The following is a 21,779-nucleotide window of genomic DNA, read 5'->3' on the forward strand; positions in this document are numbered from 1 at the left end:
CAACTTCACTTGCATGAATAATGGTTAATATATCCTTCAAATCATGCTTGTGCACCTTATCCTCACTTGTGTTTCAAAACTCATTTTTTCTAAACTCAAAGTAATACTGTCTGGGGAAAAAAATAAAGGAAGAAAGGAGAAAAAGGCTGAGGTTTTGGGGGAAAAAACCTCGCAGAACCAATTTTTGGTTTTTTTCCTTGCAAAACTTCCCCCCAATTTTTTTTCTTTTTATTCGAATGCAGAGTAAGACCTAAGCTTTTTATACCCTTTATGCTCCCACCCTAAACCATAATCCATTCTTCAGTAACCTATTGGATAAGACTTCTACCTCAAATCTGAAAAGATCCCCGGTTTAGAGGATTTGGAACAAAGACCAAAAATTTTATTTCCTGCCAAATTTCAATCAAATCCTTTGATTTCAGGTGCGAAAACATAATGATGTTGTGCTTTTTCACACAGAAATTTCACCCAGGAGCTGTAAAATTTGCCTGGTCAAACATGTACAACACACATATAAACATTTGCGGAAATCTTAATTTTTCGTAAAAACCAGACATCAATAAGCACTCCAAGTTTAAAAGTACACAGTTAGGCCTGGAATATAAAATGCATTTGCTGTTTATACAGACTGAATTTTGAGTAAATTTTTGCTGGGCTATTTGAATACGTTACCGTGTTCTGTCAGTATTGGCTGACATGACTTGATCAGGAGGCCTGCCTGCCAAATGCTTTGGCTGTCTTCCTTTAATGCCTTCATACATTTCCACTTCTCAGAACCATCTCCATTTGCTTCAGCCACAGTAGAAAAGTAGGCACTGAGTGATTCATTTCTGAAACAAACACAGAAAAAATAAATGGAAGTAGTAAATAAAAAAGGCTGAAAAACTTGGAAGTTTTATCCAAAGGAATATGCATAAATTTTGTATATCTGTTTATCCTTATGCAATGTATCATTGTGAAAAGTATCATACTGCTCTTTCTTTTCCCTTGTTCCTATTTTGCTGTGTTCTTTAGACACCCTTCTTCCTGTGTAGCTGTTTTAATCGGCCTCAAAACTCCTAAATGCAGGCTGAAAATCTGTTACTCATTTGTCCCAGTCCCAGCCAGGACAGAGGTATTATTTTTAAATATCCAGGCTTAGGAGTGCATTCCTCTAGTTCCAGCTACTGGGGAGGCAGAGTGTGCTTGCTCACCTCAGCCCAGGAATTCTTGGCTGCAGTGTGCTGTGCCAGGCAGGTGCAGACAGACCCTGATGTGAATCACTACCACCTCACCTCACTTGCCAAGGGTGGGAGTAAGGGAGTCTCCCATTTTTGGTCGGGGTGAGAAATCATGGTGGGCAAAACAGTCCAGTATTGTTTTACTTTCTGTGTAAATCACTCCTCTGTCTCATAACTTTTGCTATTAATATGGTTACTGTGACTTCTCGTTTTCTTAACTCGTTGTTTCCATTAGATTGCTATCTCAACCTGTGATTTTCACTTATGTGCCTCAAATTCTCAACTCCACCCCTAGAGTGGGAAGGTAGGGAGGAAAGAGGCAAAGTTTCAGTGGGGACCTTGTAATGAGAAGTATTGCTGCTAAATCATGATGCTATTGCAACAGAGATTTTTTTCTTAGCGGGCCTTGTCTTTTAAAAGAAATTCTGAAAATATTTTTTCAGAATCTGTTTACTAAGTATTTTTGAACCTGAAATATTCATTGTATCAAAAATCTGATTGAAACATTCAGCAATTGATGTTTATCATGCTGAATTTCATAGAGTTCTGAGGCAGAAACTACAGGACATTATCTCTTGCTCCAGTAGCACTGTGGAAGGTAGTGTTTACATTTCTTGAGAAAATAAAGCAGTTTCATAGAAAGTACCATTAGGTGTTGAAAAAAAGGTGATATTATGGAGGGAAGAAAAGAATATGTGGCAAGGAGTCACAGACAAATTAGTAGAAGACTACAGTCCCTTCAGGGCTTCAAGGGTCCAGTAATCACAATTCTGCCTACGTCTCTTGCTGAAGTTGCCAGTAATGTACAATACATGTGAGTCCTCATAAAGAACCAAGGTACTTGTTTCCCTCAGAAAATATGAATGTAAACAGGGCTTTTATAGGAAAGTCAAACACTGGAATAGATAAGGTTGGACAGACCACATGAAATGAAGAATCTTCTATCAGATATCATCTCCATTAAAAAATGGTTGAAAAGATGCTGACTCTAGGAGAGAATTAAGTGAAAACAAAATGCTGACATACAGTTCTTCACGGAAGACAATTCTGGCTCTCTATTTTTATTCCTAAGGTCAATCCTTTAAATGCCTTCTGTATTTAGTGAGATATTTAATATTACAAGAATTTATAGCCAGGACTGCAAACCTTGGATTCTTGAGTGCCTTCATACTAGTAATTTCACTGTTGTCATAAGAACTGCTCATGGTAGAGTCTATGAACCCATACAGATTTTGAGCAAGAATTACAGGGCTTTTAACAGATTTATGAAATGTTTCCTGTTCAACACAATGGCACAATAGAATTAATTATGGTTCAAGATCATATGGTTATTTTTTAAGAAATATACAAAATTAAGATATGCTGTCCACTAAACTTTAGTGAACAATTTATTTTATAGCAAAGGTCTTAAAAATGTTGGGGGGAAGTGTTTTCAAGTCATCCAGCAGGAAATATTTTTTTCATTTAAATTCTCAGAAAAAAATAGATATTCAGAAAATTGAAGTAATTTCACAGAAATAGGCTGTAACTTTCTAGATGGAAGGCAAAAGCTGTCAGAATCCAGCCCTGTGTGTCTTTTGTGTGGTTTTGTTTTGGTTTTTATTGGTTTATTTTCTTTTTTTTTTTTAATATGTTTTTTCCCCTGTCAACTTACAGAAGAATAAGTAGTTGGGTTTAAACAAAATTACCAGGTGTAGAGCACAAGTAATTTATAATAATCAAGTTCTCTAGGTATGAAGAAAACGAAGAATTCTAGGAAAGAATTTACAGCATAAAAAGGCAGCATTAGTGTCACAGAAAGATTAGATAGTTAACAGTTTTTAGCAGCAAAGTGCTACCTTTATAAAGTTCTTCTCAGTTTCATTAATCTAGTCCATGATAGAGAGGATTTTGAGCAGCATGGGAGCTGCATGAAGAATATGTAGACTATTACTATTCTGCCATTACTGCTGATGCACTGTTGGGTTATCACGCCATGCCTCTTTCATCTTTTTATGATCTCTACATGCCCTATAGCTATTGCTACATTATATTTAATCATCTTTAACAGCTTGAATGTCAAAAAGTTAAATAGTTTTAAGTATCTTTTTTTTTTACTGTAACAATATGCAACTTAATAGCACCTGTGCTGAGCTCGTTAAGAGCTATTGACAGGCTTTGTGCCATCCTGTGCCAGTGTCCTCACCATTCTTGTGATCATGTGATAGACTTCTGCACTATTAAACTTATAGAAGCTGGTTTTATTACAACCATGATCTTCTTTTGACACTCTTCTGCCATCTAATTTTCCTCTTTACAATTGCGTAGGTCTTAGTCACATTTATTCTGTATACTCTCTATAGCTGAAGAGAGAACAAATAATGAAACAATCCTTTTATTGTTACAGCTGGTGCCTCAGGTTTTTCAGAATAATTGATCTATTCTTATATGTATACTAAGAACTTTATTCAGAATTTCTCCTCCAAACATTCCAGTTTCAGGCCTGTCTATTTCTGTTAGTTTCAATATCATATATATAAATTGTGATCCCTGATGATCAAGAAAGGTGAGTTAAATTTGCAATAGATGTTTCTAGGTTGATATGAAGAACAAAAATCTAACTTATATAGCAACTAAATTCACAAAGTATAGCGTAGGAGTAATTCGGGACAAGACAGTTCTTTAAGTCAAGGCAATCTATGAGTTTCTTTCTATGAAGCAATAGCTAAAGCTAATGCTAAACAAGTTAAAAATTCTTCTACTATTCTTTTCCAGGTATAAGAAACCTAAGACATTTAAACTTAGAAAGAAATAAGTATCTGAAATAATAGTTTTGGATAGTTGCAAGCAGGAACAGGGACTGGATTTGATTATCTTGATTACAGACAGATTTCCATTGCTTCTAATTCTTTTTCTCATCTTTCTCGTTAACATAGAAGAAAAACTTTGTTTCCTTGTCATAGTAAACTAGAAGTACTTACACCGTTCCAATTTAAAGGATTAGTCTCATCTGCTTCCATCATTATATTTCTAAATTTTGTTCAGGTCAATGTAATAGATTATGAAAATATCTTTGTGACCTTTCCAACTATAAAATATTTTCAGATCCAGTTGTGCAGTCAGCCAGGCTCAGTAGCACAGGGCAATGCAAGATTTGCTGTGCTGGTCAGGCAGGTAGTGATATTACTGGTGTACCAAATCTGGAACTGCCCCTCTAGCAGACATGCCCAACGCTGGGTGCTTCACCTCTCCTGTTCCACTGCTTCATGTCCATTCCAGTTCTGAACAGAAAAGGGTGGGATGGTACAAACCTGTGGCTGTTGGATGAGCTGCTAACGGTACAAAGTCTGAAACTTCTGTCAGCTATGTTCTTCTCCTGGAGCATTTATAACTGTGGAAGTGAAATGGCTATTAATAACTCCACGTCGACTACTGCATCCAGTTCTGGGCTCTCCAGGAAAAAAAGAGACGTATCAGACAAAATCCAGTGAAGTCCCACTGAAAAGGTTCTGGAGTATCTAATCTGTGAGGAAAGGCTGAGAGAATTAGGACTGTTCATCATGGAGAAGAGAAGGCTTGGAGGAATCTCATCAATGTGTATAAATACCAGGAGGGAATGTTTAGAGAGAACAGAGCTCTTTTCAGTGGTGCTCAGTGACAGTATCAGAGGCAATGGATACAAATTGAAACACAGAAAGAACTGGCATTGGGTTGAGAGATGGGAGTGTCCATTGCTGGAGAGTCTACAAGAGCATCTGGACGTGTTTCTGGGTGGCTAGTTCTGAGAAAGGAGTTTGGACCAGATGAGCTCCACAACTTCCTCCCAGACTTAAACATTCCACAATCTATGAACAAAGGGTCTCATTCAGGCAACAGTGCTTTTAGAAAAAGAGTGAAAAATACCAATTTGGAAAAGAGAAATGATTAATCACTATCTGCACTATCATTTTACCTGGACCTTTTAAATCTTCAATCCATCCTCATTTCCCAATTACCATTATTTATTTTTACTTCTATTATTTGTGATTTAAGTATAAGTTCAAAGTAAATCCAGTGTTTCTTAAAAGCTCAAAACCTAGAGAAAAGGTAATTTTTAAATCTACAGTTTATTATGTATTTTGTGATAACTGTCCGGAATTTATACATTTATATTCAAATTGATTAAGAGTGTTTTTTGGAAAGGGGTCTTTAATTTTAATATTCTTATTGAAATATTTCTTTGATTTTTCAGTTTGAATTTTAGAGGATTTGTTTTTACCTCCAGAAACTCAGGGACAGGAAAAGACATTTCCTGCCCAAAATCTGCTCCATCTGAGGGCTTCTGCCTAAGTTAAACTTTCCCTTCTGTGAATTTATGAAAGACATTATAATGTCCTAAATCACATGCAACCAGATTTATAAGCACATGCTTGGACCAAGTTTCATGATAGGAGTAAAAGAAATACTATTCTCAACATGAGCAAATAATTGTTGCCATTGAAAGAAAGGGTAATTACTAGACATCCTTTGAATACATCAATACAGAATTGATCCTTTTACTTTCAGTCTGTCTCCAGAGCAAATAGTGATAATATTCTCTATAAACACTTACAGATAGCTACTTCTGCCTGCTTGAATTAAATCAAAGAGCATGCAATACTTTCTCACTCATTAGAGACCTTCTAGAAGTTTTTCAGGCAATTTAATTTCTAAACCTAGATATAATCTATCTATACATTTTCCTACCTAGTTCCAGAAATCATCAGAGTTGCCCTTCAAGGTGTTTAGATTTTTTGATTGCTGTATTATTTGTTTGACCAGTAGCTCTTCCTGTAATTGTTTTTCCAATGCTACAGCTGTTTATGTGAGTAGACACTTCCATTAAGAACATGCCAACAAAACATACGTATTTTTGATAGCTTCTTTAGATTAAAGGTTATTTTTTGTCCTCAAGCTTAAACAAATAAATGCTTCTCTATGGGGCATGGTAAGCATGCAACATAATGTAAGGTAAAAATAATTAAGCATAACATAATGTAATATCAAAAATGTTTTTAATGATGTGCCTTTAATGATTGTTCTTATTTTAGGGATACGAACCTAGACTGTGGTTAAAACCTAGACTGTGACCAAAGAGAATATAGATTTTTTTCTGTTTTCCATTCTCCTCTCTCAAATACATTTTTTTTTTCTGGAAAAATCACAAGTACCTTTTCTGTAAATGTCTACTTGAGGTTCTTAATACCTACCACTTTGCTGACAATTTGGTTTTGATAATATATTCTGCAAAAGGAAACATGTAATTTCTGAAATAACTGTTGAGTCTTTCTCAAAATCAAAGAATTTGATTCATTATTTAGCCAAAGTACTTCACACAAAGTGCCCGTCTATGTCAGCTTAATGAATTTTTAATTTAAATGAGAATTATTTAGAAATAATTATGACTAGTCTATGATTATCAATTGATCTTATTATGACTCCTGAAATTAAGGTATGTTCACAATTAAATTGCCTGGAGATAGACAATAAATTGTTGCGTATGACATTAGAGATGATTGGCAAAAATCCCCCCTTTTCTGATGATGGAACAGGTATTGCAATAACCCAGAGCCAGTGCAGATTAATGACTCTGTGCACCTTTTAACAATATAAATAAAAATTTTGTTTCAATATACTTAGTTACTATTTATTATCCACCTACAATTTCATCATTACTTGACAGACCTTATCTTATTTGAAATATGTTCCATTCTCTGAAGTATATGATCTAGTGCTGAATAATTATTATTATTATTAATAATATATTGATCTTAGAATGCTGGGTTTTGCAGCATTGCCGTGTACACTGAACTTTCAATTTATTATAAACAGAATGATTTCCAATGTAAGTCAAAGTTGGTTCATTTGCAAATCCATGTGAATCATAGATTTATTTTGATTTTCTTTTTAATCGGAAAGATGGGATCTGAAGAAGCATAAAAGCGATTTTGATAGTGCAAGTATTCACCTGAAAATGCTTCTTTCGGCCATATATATGTGGGAATTGAGATTATCAGCCGACAGATACATTTTTAACTCAATTAAAATGCTTTTCTTGCGCCACAGGCAGAGGACAGTTATCTAAGAGGAAGCAGGGAGTGAGTAGCACTAAGAAAATCACACAGTATAGATTTCCAATAGACAAAGAATAGTATTCTCTGAGAAGTATTTAGAAACGTTTTTAACTCTTCTGGTGACTTGTGCTTATAACAGAAATACCATTATATATAGGCATGTACTATTACATATACAAATCCTTCTCATACAGTTACACTTGGGTAACCTCTTGATAAAGACTGGGTTCATAGAGTGCTGAAAATAGTCCGCTATAGCAGATCAAACTTCAGAAGAAGTTTTCAGAACCCAGTCTACCATAAAACTTTCAAATTGAAAAATTTCTAAAGTAATTTTTAAAAGACAAAAATCTTCAAGTATGAAGTTACAGAAGTCTTCTTGAGTTGCATGGTTGTGTCATGCCAATGACATTAAGAAGACAAATTTTACATCTTTTATCATTGTTATTTTGTTATATGTAAGTATCAGATAATACTATTAAAACTACCTACATACAGAAATCTGCATAAAATACATACTGTGATTTTTTATTCCATAGCCTCCAGGCTTCCATTGCATGCATTGCTCATGTTTCTTTACTCTATTCAAGGTAACGATTCAGCAAATTTCAAATCCATGATTTTGCAAAAGTTAAGTCTTTCCTTATTCTTAGACCATTAACCAGGCTAAATGCTATTCCCAGTCTTCATTTTCCAACGAGAAGGAAGAGTGAGGGCCATGATTCATCCACAGACGCAGGAAGCAATAATGAAGACATTTGTTCAAAGACTGAACTGAGTCATATGCACATCCATATTTATGATGACAGAAGATAAAACTTTTATATTTATAAGTGAGGGCAGACATGCATGTTTGGAGAGTACACACAGAGATTATCCTGGGTATTGAAGAAATTATTGAGCGTATTATAAACCTGAGGCCTATGAATGTTAAAAAAAAAATCTGCAGTCCTTTAAAGAGATCTTAAAATTCATATCCTTTAAACATGATAAACATGGGAACATGAACAGAATTATATTTCTCTAGAGGCTTCCATGGGCAGAATCATGAGATACCACTCTGAGCATACATGGTACAGTTACAGATCCCACACAGAAATTACTGACTAAAGCCAGATATTTCATACATAGAAAAGCCTTGAAAAAGACAAAACAGGCAAAACAATTATATTAAGTTTTTCACACCACTTCATCCCGTCAACACTGAATATAGAGAGCTTGTTTTGTTTCACAAGAGTTGCTTCCTTTGCCATCACTTTCTAATTCTGATTGCTTCTTACTATTTGGGGTTCTAGAAAATCTTGTCAGTCCTCTGTGGGTTTTTAGTCTGATACTGCAGCAAATCAGTTTGATCTGCCATACACTGGCCTTTAACTTTTCCTCTGAAGATAATGATGTTAGATGACAGTGTTGGATAATTCTTAGAAGTCTTTTTAATAATAGCATAGACTCAAATTTATCTAAACATGTTCTACACACTCCTGTACTATGAAATGTTGTTTCAGCAACCATTCAGATGTGTCCTTGAGCTTCATTGGAATTTATCTCTGAGTGTGTTTAAGAATATGAATAATGAATCGCAAGCAAGTTTTACTAAATACAACAGCTGTCAAATAAAATATATGGTTAATTGCGCACAGTAGATTCATGGTATGGAAGTAAAGGACAAGTTAAAAAATCTAGTAAATTACTAAGGTCTAATGTAGGATCATATTTCTTTACCTATTTTAGGAGAAGTTTTTATAAATGCTTTTTTCTTGAAGAAAAATGGCTGCAAATTTGGAAGCCAAATTTGGAAGCTGTTTTTCCTATATCAAGATATGTGCAAAGGGTTAAAGGGTAGGCAGATAACTTGACCCCTGAGAATTCAGTGTCTCCAGTATCTCTAGGATTTCATCAGTCGTTGGTATAAGAAGGACACCAAAGTTCTTGAAACATTTTCTGCTTATGAAGAATAGCTTGAAGGCAGAATCATGTTCTGATACATCTTGGTATGGGTGACAGAAAATAAGCAGAATTACATAACTTCATTTGCTTTGCTGTTGGCATGCTGCAATGTGTCCCTAGCTTTTGAAAACAGTACTTCTTTGATATTCCTTTCTCTGCTTGCACCTGTTGTTCTCTGCTCATTTGCAAAACATTTTCTATTTCATGAGCCACTGAAGGACTCAGGGAGAAGGAGCATGTCCTTTTGTTCATAATGTATCATTGCTATTCAGCACTGAGAGCTGCTAATTATTCCGAAATTGTTACCTGGTCTTTACTTACCCTACTTGAACTAATTTCCATGGAAGCCACTGAAAGAGCTGAGTATAAACTAAGCAAGAAATGCTCAGCCATAGAGGTTTGAAGTGAGCATAATGTATTTGTTCTTAGCTTTAGCACTTCAGAATATATCATCAAGAAGCTGTTTGTCTCTATTGTGACAGGTATAGACTAGTGAGTTGGAAAAACCTCACCAGGAGACTCAGGGCTACGATTTTAACAACTGGAATTAATGTTTTCTGCAATGTCTGAGTTTTCAAACTTCTTTTAAACTCCTTCTAGAGGTTTGATTAAGTGTTTTTATTATATCTACATTTCTGGAATATTGTTTAGATATGTAATGCATATGTATAATATATAAATAGTATCACTCTTGCCTTTTACAAGTACATAAAAGCAACACAAAATACTATATTTTATTATCTATACCATACTGCATATTTTTCACCTTATCTTTTCCAGGATGTATGTGATATAATCTTTTTACTATCCATAAAATGAGCTTACCTTTAGGCAGCAGTCTGAAAAAAATTAGGCTTACACCTCAGGCACAATTGAGAACGTATACACATTTCTGAAATCTGCCTGGCACACTGAAGAACTGGCCATACGTTTCAGACTTGAATTGACATCTAATAGATCCTTAGAAGGTAAGTCTGCTCCTGTTCTGGCTCATGTTTGTGTTTCTCTGATTAGCTGTGCTTTCAGGTTTCAGCATTTTTCCAAAAGCAAGAGCAAACCTTTTTTAAGTGCAACCTTTCACAAATACATTAGTTTTTGCACGCACATAAAGGAGATAAAATCTTGGCCTTGGCTCTCAATGTGAATCTCTAGCACCACAGAGGGCCCTTATTGACCTTAAGTTATGTTGACCCAGTAATTAATTTAGTCATGGATTATTTAATTTGTTTGCACGTGTGCCATAACTGTGTAAACATCATGATGCGTTCTGTAGCCTCACATGAGATTAAAATGTTGATTTTTTTTATCATTAATTTCCAGTGAGAGAATAGAAATCTGGTAAAAGCATGCAGCAGCTGGAGATGAAGTAGACCTGGCACACACACTCCTTAGGCTACCTGCTAGCAAACAAGAGCATTCAAAAAATTCAAAGGAGCGTTGAAATTGTGCATACTATCTCATTATCTGTATTTACTCAGTAGGTAGCAAACATCTTCTATGACTGTGTGAAGTGAGAGCTCATGGTAGTGAACATTTCTAGTACTAAACTCTCATTTGAGGTATTGCAATAGTTGCCAAAAATTGAAATAATCTACATGTTTTCTTCCAAAGGGAGTATTATGATTTACATGTGTTATACTTTGCAAGTGTCAACAGAATGAGAAAAAATATTTTTTTTTAGCTCTTTTCTTAACCCATACTGGCTCTCAGATGTGAGCTGCAAGCAATTTTTGATTGAAATATATGTTGGAGACTGTCAGAGGTATGGATGCAACAAACATCAGGAAGGCTCACACTGGAAAATGAAGGTCTTGGTAATACAAAGCATATTATAAAATACTAAAAAACCGTACTATAAAATCTCTACTTTCTCAGAAATTATTGATAGTAGATTATTGTCAGCTTTAAATATTTAGTCTCATAAAATAATGAGCCAAAAGCAAGTCAATGCTTGAGTGCTACTTTGGGGAAATAATTTCAGTATTTATTGTTTATGCATGAAGAAACAGGGACACTGTGAACTGTTTTACAGGATTTTTAAAATTAAATTTGGAAGACAAACACCTTTTTATATTTGAATTTTTGGGAAGTCCATTCTTTGCAAATCCATCAGTTTTTGACAAGTAATTACAATCAGTGCAATAGCATCATGAAGAGAATAGAAAAGTGCATGTTATTCTTTATAAATATCACAAACATTTCTAATCATCTACTTAGTATATCTGCCTGATAAAACAAAGTTAAATCCTGGAGACTGTTAAAATAGATAGAGGCAGAAAAGAATTAGTCCACTTTAAGGAAACATAGTGAAGAACTATCAATTAAAGAATGGTCCAGCTTGGTTCTACACAAGCTAGTAAAATTATATTTTGCAGATTCTGTAAGAGAAAATGTCATAGAATAACAAACCACACCTAAACTGTTCAGTAACTGTTCAGGCACTTACAACATTAAAAGGAACATTAAATTCCTGAAGCTTGAACCTAGGAGTGTTGTACCATGGACAAGCTTCAAGCCTACATAGGTGAAAGGCTGAATAGTTTGCCAATAATTACAGTAGATTCATCCACTCCCACCGAGTGTGTTTGACTTGGCTTCTTAGCCTATGTCTGGTATGTTGCAGGTGAGCCTCTGGCGAGTCTCATGCTCCAGCTGGGAAGGAGCAAACACCAGGCTGACTAGGGAGTAGAAGCTCACAGGCTTCTCTGTCTCTCAGAAGAGCTCATTCCCTGCAGCCAGATGGTTTAACATAACAAACACTGCAGTCAGGGATCAGTTGCAGTTTGGAGGCAGTGGTCATATTGACTGTCTTTCTGCTGAGATTGGGGTCTGCTTGGATGAGTTTTCCATCCAGTATGTTTTGTTTTCTTGCTGGTTTTGTGCTAGGTATTCAACAGTGGAATGTGTCAGAAGAGAGAATGTGCTTAATTGTGCTGGAACTTTTCCTATGCTGCCAGGAAATATGCTCCAGGTAGAAAATAATCTTTTAAATTTCTGCATTGCAGCTCAAGTGGGTGTGAGCTCTGCACATGCTTATTTTCCTCATTCTGTTTCTGACTCCCAGCTGAGAATGGTGCATAGCAGGACTGATGCTGCTCTGCTCCATGGTGGAAAGAGTCATCCTTTGCTTGGTTTCAGGGGGAAGTGGTCAAGCAGTGTCACTACCTTACAAAGGTAAGGGAAGTTAAGGAGCAATATATGATATGACATATATTATGTGACAGAATATTAAAGAATAAGGGCTAATGTGCTAAAACGAATAGGCATTTCCTGTTCAGCATCTATTTCTGACCTAGCTGCATCTTTGAGATGAACTTTAAAGTAATTCCTGTTTATTTCTTGAGAATTTTTCTTGAGATTCTTTAATAAAAGGAACCATTTTAAAATAATAGTTAGTGAATAATTGAATCTAAAAAGAGTTGAGAACTGTGGATCACTCCTTCTACTACTGTGAAACAATGGATTAAATGAAACTTTAAATTACAGTATAATTAAAAATTCAGAATTATACCAACAAGCAATTTTTGAACCAAACTTAGTAGTAGTGGAAAAAAAACTGTATGTATACTTGAAGCATTCAGGAGATTTATATTTCTCTCCTCTACCTTTGATGTAGAATCCAGGCATATCTATAACCTACACATTTTCTGGAGTGTAAAACCTGACTCTGATTATTAGGACAGTCATATTAAGGAAATGTGAAAGAAGCTTAGATTCACTGAGTTAGGAATCACAGACTCATCAAGGCTGAAAAAGACCTCTAAGATCACTGAATCCAACTATTAACATAACACTTCCATCTTCAAATTAAACCACGTGCCCAAGTGCTACATCTACACATCCTTTAAATACCTTCAGCTATGGTGACTGTCCCACTTCCCTGGGCATCCTGTTCCACTGCTTAACAATCCTTTCGGTGAATAAATTTTTCACAAAACCCAATCTGGATATCTGAACTCCTGGATCAACTTGAGGCCACTTTTCTTGTCCTATAACTTAGAAAAAAGTCCTGACCCCTACCTTGCTACAACCTCACATTAACGTGTAGTAGAAGTAAAGCAGAGTAAACTGTAGCAGAGAAACTGTTAAATCTGTGCTCAGTGCAAATACCAGTGCTGAACAGAGGTGCATGCAGCAACGCTATCGTGTCAACTGAGCCACTCAGCACTCTCTGACAAGAAGGGCATCAAAACATCTGAGATGGATACTATTGTTTCTGAAAAAAAAACCGTGATTCTTATTGCAAAATTTGAAATGACAGACAAGGAGAAAACTGTTTTGTTATGTGCCTGTACAAAGGCTTCCCTAGCGACTGAAGTCAGTTTTATGTCCTATGTGTCCTACAGAACTTCAAATCCAGACAGAAATTTGCTCAATCTGGGGGTGTGAAAAATCGAATATTTTCTTCCTGTTCTTAAAGAAATTCCTTAATGCTTTTTATTCTTTTCATTATAAATGAAAAGTTGAAGTTAAATGTTGAACTGATATTAAAAAAAAATAAAGTTGTTCTTTCATCAAATGTACTGACCACATATATCCCTTAAATCTAATTTCAGTGTTCTGGAGAAGGAAGTGCCTAGCCCAGTAGCAATACATAATACATTAAAAACCACAGTATAATATAGGAGAATGCAGAGAAATTAAGAAGAAATGAAAATGAAGAAAGATATATCCTGCAAGACAGAAATAATATATATGGTGAGGAGAAAAAAAAAAAAAGTAAAAAATTAGAAATTCAGAGTTAGATAATAGAATAGGTAATAATTAATTGCAATGAAAGGGACTTAGTGTAAAATCTTAGTTCCACTGAGGAACTGGCTGAATTAATGCAGAAATGCCATTTCTGGATAACAGACGATATAGAAAACATGACAGGCTGCATTAAAGAAGGTGAGATTAAGATTTATTTTTTATGTCTGGGTCATGTTTGTGGTATGGAGCATAGCTGCATTCACATACCTCACACATGGCCTAAAAGATGTCTTCCCTTTTTTTGTTTTGCTTTGTTGTTTTGTGGGCTTCTTTTTGGTGGGTTTTTTGTTTGTTTGTTTATTTTTTGTTTGTTTATTTGTTTTGTTTTGTTTTGTTTTTTTAATCTAGAGGCTACTGTTAGATGAATCATCCACTAATAGCTGTTAATTTAGTCTATATAACTGGAGCATATTGGCTTTTAAAAAAACCTTTTTGTCTTTCTAAATATCTATCTTCTGTCCTTTAATAAAAACTTAGGAATTTTGAGTTCACTCTTTATTTGTGGAGCTTTTATAATTTTATATGGAATAGAGAAGAGGCCTAAAAATATGTTTACATTTATTAAAATAATTTTAAATCAGTCTAATGCTGTCTTAAAATTGTCTGATATCTTTAAAAGTGTAACTCTGAAGGACCTTACAAGTGTAGGGCAGACTGTATGAAACAAAATTGTATGAAGTTCAGAACCAATCATAAATGATCATGATTTATTGCAACACATCAAAACTAGATAACCACTGAAATCCATAATTCATTGTAATAGTATCATAGACAAGCCTGAAAAAAGTCATCATGTTTATACTTGGATAGCTCAGATGAGTAATTTATTGGTTCTAAAAAATAATGTACTGTAAAAACACTCGCAGGGCTCTGGACTCTGTCAACAATAAAAGGCTATATTATGTATACAGACCCATGCACTGAACGTGTCCTTCAAGTAGCCTCCATGAATATATTAAGGATAAACAGTATCCTGATGTGCTAAGCAATCTTACTTGCCATAAACTTTTAAAGTGCTAACTTTTCAGTAAAAATACCATAGAATATCATCATTTATCAGTGCTCTGAGCTAGATCACTTTATACCCCCTGCCTAAGAGAGGCTACAAGTAATCTCCCAAAGTTTTAATCTCATAAAGGGAAGTTCACTTTTTCTCCTAAAATACCTGCAAATGTTTATTGATCACATTTATAATTTGTAGGCTGTTCACAGATTTTTATTAATAATTAATGATCAAAAGTCAAGTTTCTAACAAAAAGCTCTTAAAACTCAAGCCATTGTGTAGTGGGGACAATTTATCTTCATTTTGCATATCTAAGTATTAGGCAGAAATGGCACAATGGACAAAGTATGGACAATGGCTTTTGTTCTGCAAATGAGAAACTGACTGTAGGAGAAACAAGCTGATACTTATAAATGTAAGAAAACAAAAGGAAAACAGGAGAAGAACACTGTTTCAGGAAATGGAATAAATTTCAGTGAAAAAATAGCATTTCTGACTTAATAGGCCTGCATACTAATATGACAAGAGAATGCTTAAAGATTATTTCTGCTTGATTTTCCAGCTGAAATCAAAATGACCTTTTGCTGTTAGACTACTTGAAACATTGAATAAAAGTTGGAAGTTTTACCCATAAAATCCCAATTAATGTTACATTTGAAAAACGACATATTTTAGTCCATATTTGATTTGTCTAATATAATTTTTGTATTATGCTCATTAGCGTGGTACATAAGCAGATTTGATTGTCATGTGGCTATTTTTAAAAACAAAATCTTTTTTCCTTCTAAAATCTGTTACACTGTAATCTTGAACAAGTAGCAGCCCATCTCTTCTTTTCTCTGCATAACCTCGTGACATTCTTATAGTCCCCCTGAGTTACCAGCCCCTTCTTCCAAAGAACATAACTCTGCTTTCTTCCCCCAGGTTCCAGCCAAAGCTCTCTGTTCTGCCAGACTGACTTTCCCGACTGGCTTGTCTTTCTGCACATGGGAATGGCCTGATGCTGCGCCTATAACATTTCGTCCTTGAATGGGGCCCAGCCTTCCTGGGCTGCCTCCCCAGGGATTCTGTCAACTGATGCCTTAAGTTTTGAGTTTTTCTATTCTGTTGGGATGTGATTTTCTGATGTGCTAGAGTGATGAAGACAGCACAGTCCTATTCCAGTTGAGAACTCAAGGACAGTTGCCTCAAACTTCAGGCCCTAAGCATAAACAACGTGGAAAGAGGAGGATGGATTCGTGCAAATGAACCAAAACCTGTAAAAGTGTGAGATTTTGTGACCAAGCCCTCCTTTGCTTCCATCTTGGAGCCATCCAGGCAGGAGCACTGTGGCACTGATACTGCTGGTGTGGCCTTCCGTAGGCCTCTCGATAAATACCCATTTTTTTCTGTGTGTGTAGCCTCTGTTCCAGCTCCTCTAGGCATCACAACCACTGTCCTAAACAGACCAAGGTCTGTCCCCTGGCAGTCCAGGGCAGCAGCTCTGCTGAGCCCCTTCTCCAAAGATCCCAAGCTGTATCATTCCATGCCCAACATGGCCTCCAACCAGCACCTCTCCCTCCTGCCCTGTTCTGCTGACAAACAGCAGGCCCAGTGGGCACCTCCCATCGCTGCCTCCCCCACCAGCTGTGCCAGGCTTCCGCATGCTCCAGAAACCTTCTAGACTCTTTCCTCTCTGCCACATTCTATTTCCAGCAGAGCTCTGGTAAGATGAAATCTCCCATGAGAACAAGGCCTAGAGGTTCCAGCTGCTTAAAGAAAATTTCATCTTCCTCTTTGTCCTGTCTGGGTGATCTCTAACAAGCTCCCACCGTGATGCTTGCCTTGTTAGACTTCCCTGATCCTTACCCATATGTGCTCAACCCTATCGTCGCCATCAATAAGCTCTCAATGTAAAACCATTGATTTGTGAAGGGAAAATATTTTAGTAAAGAGGTAAATTATAAATATTTCATTACAGATACCAGACAAAATTAACTTTTAAATGAATTTTTAAAAATAAATTGTCTGTAATATGGGTAAATATAACTGCTAATTATGCTGGAGTATTTTTTTTAGAATTTCATAATGTTTTAATCCTCAAGCAAAGCTGCACACACATCCCTAAATATTGACCGTTGTAATTTGAATGGTAGAAGGGGTGGGGATCACAGAAACAATACTCCCAAAAGAAAGTTAGCCACAAAGACTGTTAGTTTTAAGACCATGTCTTAATGAACAATAAGGATTTTGCTAAATGTGATTTCTTAGAATGTTTTGCATGCTTATTAATATATTCTGAATTAAAATTCAAGGACATATTTCAGATTACAATTGCTTAGAAATTATCACAATGAAGTAATAGCTAATAAATGACAAGATTTTTCCAACAAATTACTAATTTTGAAATTTTATCATTAAATATAATATGGTTTTATATGGTTTAAATTATGCTCCAATAAGACTGCACTTCTTACTACAAGTAAACTGTGCTAAAGAGGAAAAAACAACAGTATAGGAAAAAATGCACACGGGAAATAAAGTGGTTCATTATTGCGATTTATCTTCCCTAAGTTCCTTGTGTTACACAGGATGTCATAAAACTGCACTGAGGAATTCTCGGTAGGAGTTTATAAAGCAGTTGTCAATAGCACGTCTGCAGCTTTCTAACAAGATTAGGATGAACTTCAAAATTTGCAAGACCGAGAAAGAGACTGCACAGAAACTGAAAACAACAGTTTCAGTGGCTGATTTAGCATTTTTTCATCATTATTATTTTAATAGTTGTAAATTCTAGCTTCGGTTTCTAGAATTCATCTTCCTGTGCATTCAGCAGCTCACAAAGGCTGAGAGATGCATGAGAAAGAATTGTTACACACTTGTTTGTTAGCAGTGTTCCAAGTCATAATAAGTGACATCTTATAATTTAGAAAGAATCTGTTATACAGCTTTTCAGACAGGCTTAAAGTAGTTATGGATACCATTGGCACTTGGAGATAAGGTGGTGCAACAAGAAAATGAAGTTCTTCATATGATATTAATTGTTTGCATCTAAAAAATAGCGAACTTAGTGAAATGTTCTTATGGGGAGACCTCCAGTCATTCCACCCTAGAGCCATATTTCTACGGCTTCTATTTTTGTTTTGTTTTGTTTCGTTTTGTTTTTAACTCAGATCAAAAGAGCATACTATATTACTTATTCAATGTAAATTTTAATTTTTTAATGTCAAATACACATATTTATGTTAAATCATTCATATGAGATTCATGATTAGACAAAAGTTTTCCTTGTTAATGCATTTTAAGTATCATTTTTAGTGTCTGGAGTACAAAATTTTAATATGAAAGTAAAAATTATGAGACAATCTTAAAGAAAACTTAAAAATGTATTTTGGAGGCATGGTGTTTAAAAAAGCGCAAGGTGAACAGTATCAAATTCTCATATGCCATGACTCAGAAGTGTGAATCAGACCTAGGGCCAGACACTATCAGCTCTGAGGTACAGAGTATTTCTTTCAGCACACAGGCTCCAAATACTAGTAAGTGAGAATTTTGCATTCATGGTAGACCTTAGAATAACACTTGTCTTTTTACAGACAGCTCTTTGTAATCACAAGTAATTATCATAATAAATGTCAACTTAAGATAACTCAAATGGAGTTTCTTTCATTACTTTTTCTTTTTTAACTTTGCTCCCACATGCTATAAGACTTGCTTTAAGGATTATGAAAAATGAGTGAAAATAAAAAGATGCTCTATACAGATAGAGTGCTAAGCTGCTTTTGTTAGTTAAACTCAATTAATAAACTTAAAGCTCTTATTTATTAATAACAATAAACAGCTGTAGTTAGGGTAAGAGATTTATTGTATTAGATGTATTGTGGAAATGAAGACAAATTATTTAAGAGTTTATAATCTTATCTGAAATAACTCACTGAGAAAAAGTAGGACAGAGATTGTGAGCCAAGGGGAAAACATGCAAGCAGGCCAGTTAAAAGGCCCAACCTAATGGAGGAAGTTTGTCTAGTATTTGTTTACTTTTCTGAACAGATAGTACTAACTAAATAAAGATGCTGCTGACGTTATTAGTGGTGAGGAGCTCGGTGTCTTAAGTATGAAGAAAAAGGGGGGCTGAAGAGACAGCTGCCATTTTCAGCTCCATGCATGTATAAATTGCCCAAAGTGCATGAGGTTACTGAGAGGTCTCATTTGAAATGTTCCAGTCTTACTATTTATCTGACTCTGACAAAATTGGAAACCTTCAAATCTTAAAATCTTCAACAGAAGACAATAAAAACTGTTTTGCACCCTACTTTACATATACATACTTTGCATATTTTTACATTTAAATATGCTGTCTCTGAAAAACGAATTTGCCTCTTTCCTCTGGTAGAGTGTACATTGGCAGAGGTTTATCTTTTGTATTGTCACCAAGAATATGATAGGTTCTAGATATAAATGTTTTACATTCATTGACTGCTGAAAATTGAAAAAAAATACAGAAAATATGTTGATACAGAAAATATATTTAAATTAAAGAGTTTCTTTCCTCCTGTAGCAGGATGCTCTGCTTAAGTGGGGGTAATACATCTCTCATCTCTAACTTTACCCTATTTGCAAAAGTTACCAATGATTGGTGGAGAAGAAGGGATGTATTGTTTTTGGTGTTGAAGAATGCAAAATTGTTAAATCCCAAGGCTGATAGTAATAGAAATTCAAATTATTTGGATTGCTTCTTGTTTGGCAAGAGCCTTTCCATAGGGCGAACTTCACCTCTCAAGTGATTCTTGTGGGAAAACAACCCAAATACTGTGGTCATGGGAGCAGATTGTCCAAAAGCCCTCAACTACACCTGCTCATTTCTAGTGGCTTAGTTATATACAGGAGAGGAAAAAATGAAGGACAGGTGAACTTTTGACAGCTGCTTTCCCTATAACACATTTGAGGCTGGAATCCAGAAGGTGATATCCACCTAAGCAACAATGGCTGATTTGCTTTAAACCTGGGAAGTATCCAAGGGTCTCTCCTGGAATGATATGACCAATAAGGCCAGTGGAAACTCATACTAATCATCTAAGCTGAAAAGAATATGTAATTCAAACAGCTCTGAGTGGTCTGAGATACATCTACAGATGTCCCCCACATCCATGGTGCTGGACATACATTGGAGGCTTTGACTAGTGGGAGTGTGTTTCTGTATGGATCACGTGTGTAAACGTCTGTGTGTGTGATAAATTAGAAACTTCAGCTCCACCATTCTTGGAAAGCACTTCTCAGTCAGTGGGGTGGATCTGTTCTTGTGCCTGCCTTGCTCCTAAATTCACATCTGACAAAGTTTGAAGTGTTACGCATTTAGAAAATGAGATGACAATGTGAGAAGACATAATTATACCAACTTACCAGTGAGAATATAAATGAAAAAATTAAATTAAGTACAGAAAATAAAAACAATATTACTGTAATAGAAGTGATTTTGACATTCTGTATTCTGATCCTTGGACAAGATAAGTTAGTATTACTTTTTGTTTAAAGACTAAAAAACCACTAGAATAAAATCTTTTTTATGGTAAAGATGTAAGTAGGATTTTAAATGAAAAGAAAGGCAATTAACTTACACTTCAATTAAATTAGGGAAACAGTCATTAGTTTTAGCTTGGCTGAAAATATCACAGAATTAATGCTATTTTTCCTGCTTTTAAAATTACCATTAAGTCAGAGAAAAACATAATTTGCCTTCAACTGGCCTACACTTACAAATTCCATGATATCGTGAAGTGCGTCACAAACTAGATTTCTCATAAATGTGAAGAAATACATAGTATTAATAATTTGACATAATGTATAACCATAAAATACAAACTGTGCTGCAGAGGAAAGGTTTGTGACATAAGTAATTGCGATTAGAATAAACAATGTAGAAATTCTGACATGACTACCAAATGTAGCATAGAAGAGTGTGTACAAGAAAAAACATTTCAGTAAATGGAAGAGACGTTAAATACCAAGGAAAAATAAGCTTTGCATAAACAGTTATGATAATAATAGAGACAGAAAAAGCATCGTGTGTTTCCAAAGTCTCATGCATTTCTGCCAAATCAGATGCTGGACATAAACATCAATCAGCACAGAGTCTGTCACGTAGCTATGATAAGAAATTTCTTTTGTTTTTCTTTTCATTTTCTAGCACTATGTGAGACTATTTTAAGAAAGAAAGGAAAATAGAAATCTTTAAACACTCCAACATTAAGGGCTAGAACTCCTTTTTTCCTATCCTTTGTGCCTGATACACATTCAGGATTTCTGTTGCTTTAAAACTTTTGCATTTATTTTTAAAGTACTGCTTGCAATTTCCATTGGCATTAGTATAGCTTTGAGGAGCTAGGTAAAAGTATCAAATTGTCTTTAATATAGGTCCATTGCCTACCTTTTAGTTTCACTGCGTAGCTTCTGACAGTATATTCCAGCACTTCTGCAGCTGATGCAGTCTTAAAAAATTAATATTGTGTGAATACACACAGGTGGGTGATACACTAAGACTGGGGGTTTTAAATTGTCTTTCAGCAACTTTTCTCACGTTGGTCAAATCTCTACTTTCTGTCCATTTCTTTTGAGACAGTTTTGTAAAACTGTCACTGTTGCATATGACCCAAAATATCTGCAGTAAGCTGAATAGTTACCAGGAAAAGATCCCTGGAGAGAAAAAACCTTTTTACTTGTCAAAAATGAGTCAAATGCCAATTGCTCATCTTCTTTCTAAGATTCTGGAAATGCAGACATGTTCATTAATTTCCTTCCTATGTTCTTAAA

The 21,779-nt window shown here is 35.2% G+C and overlaps 1 long non-coding RNA gene across 21 annotated transcripts in view; it reads left to right on the top strand.

Moving 5' to 3' along the window:
* Window positions 1–18,621, top strand: part of LOC148223935 (uncharacterized) — a 70,432-nt gene extending 51,811 nt beyond the window's left edge. For 18 of the 21 annotated variants that reach the window (XR_015803129.1, XR_015803138.1, XR_015803137.1 and 15 more), the window contains 3 exons: window positions 10,019–12,209; window positions 12,303–12,412; window positions 15,918–18,621. This is a non-coding gene — a long non-coding RNA (uncharacterized LOC148223935). Of the gene's footprint in view, window positions 1–1,292; window positions 12,210–12,302; window positions 12,413–15,917 lie in introns of those variants that run through there. The other 3 variants (XR_015803140.1, XR_015803141.1, XR_015803121.1) reach the window with 3 other exon arrangements.
* The last annotated feature ends 3,158 nt before the right edge of the window (window positions 18,622–21,779 follow it).

Source organism: Sturnus vulgaris, chromosome 4 (assembly GCF_052056855.1).
Source record: "Sturnus vulgaris isolate bStuVul1 chromosome 4, bStuVul1.hap1, whole genome shotgun sequence".
Classification (NCBI taxonomy): domain Eukaryota; kingdom Metazoa; phylum Chordata; class Aves; order Passeriformes; family Sturnidae; genus Sturnus; species Sturnus vulgaris.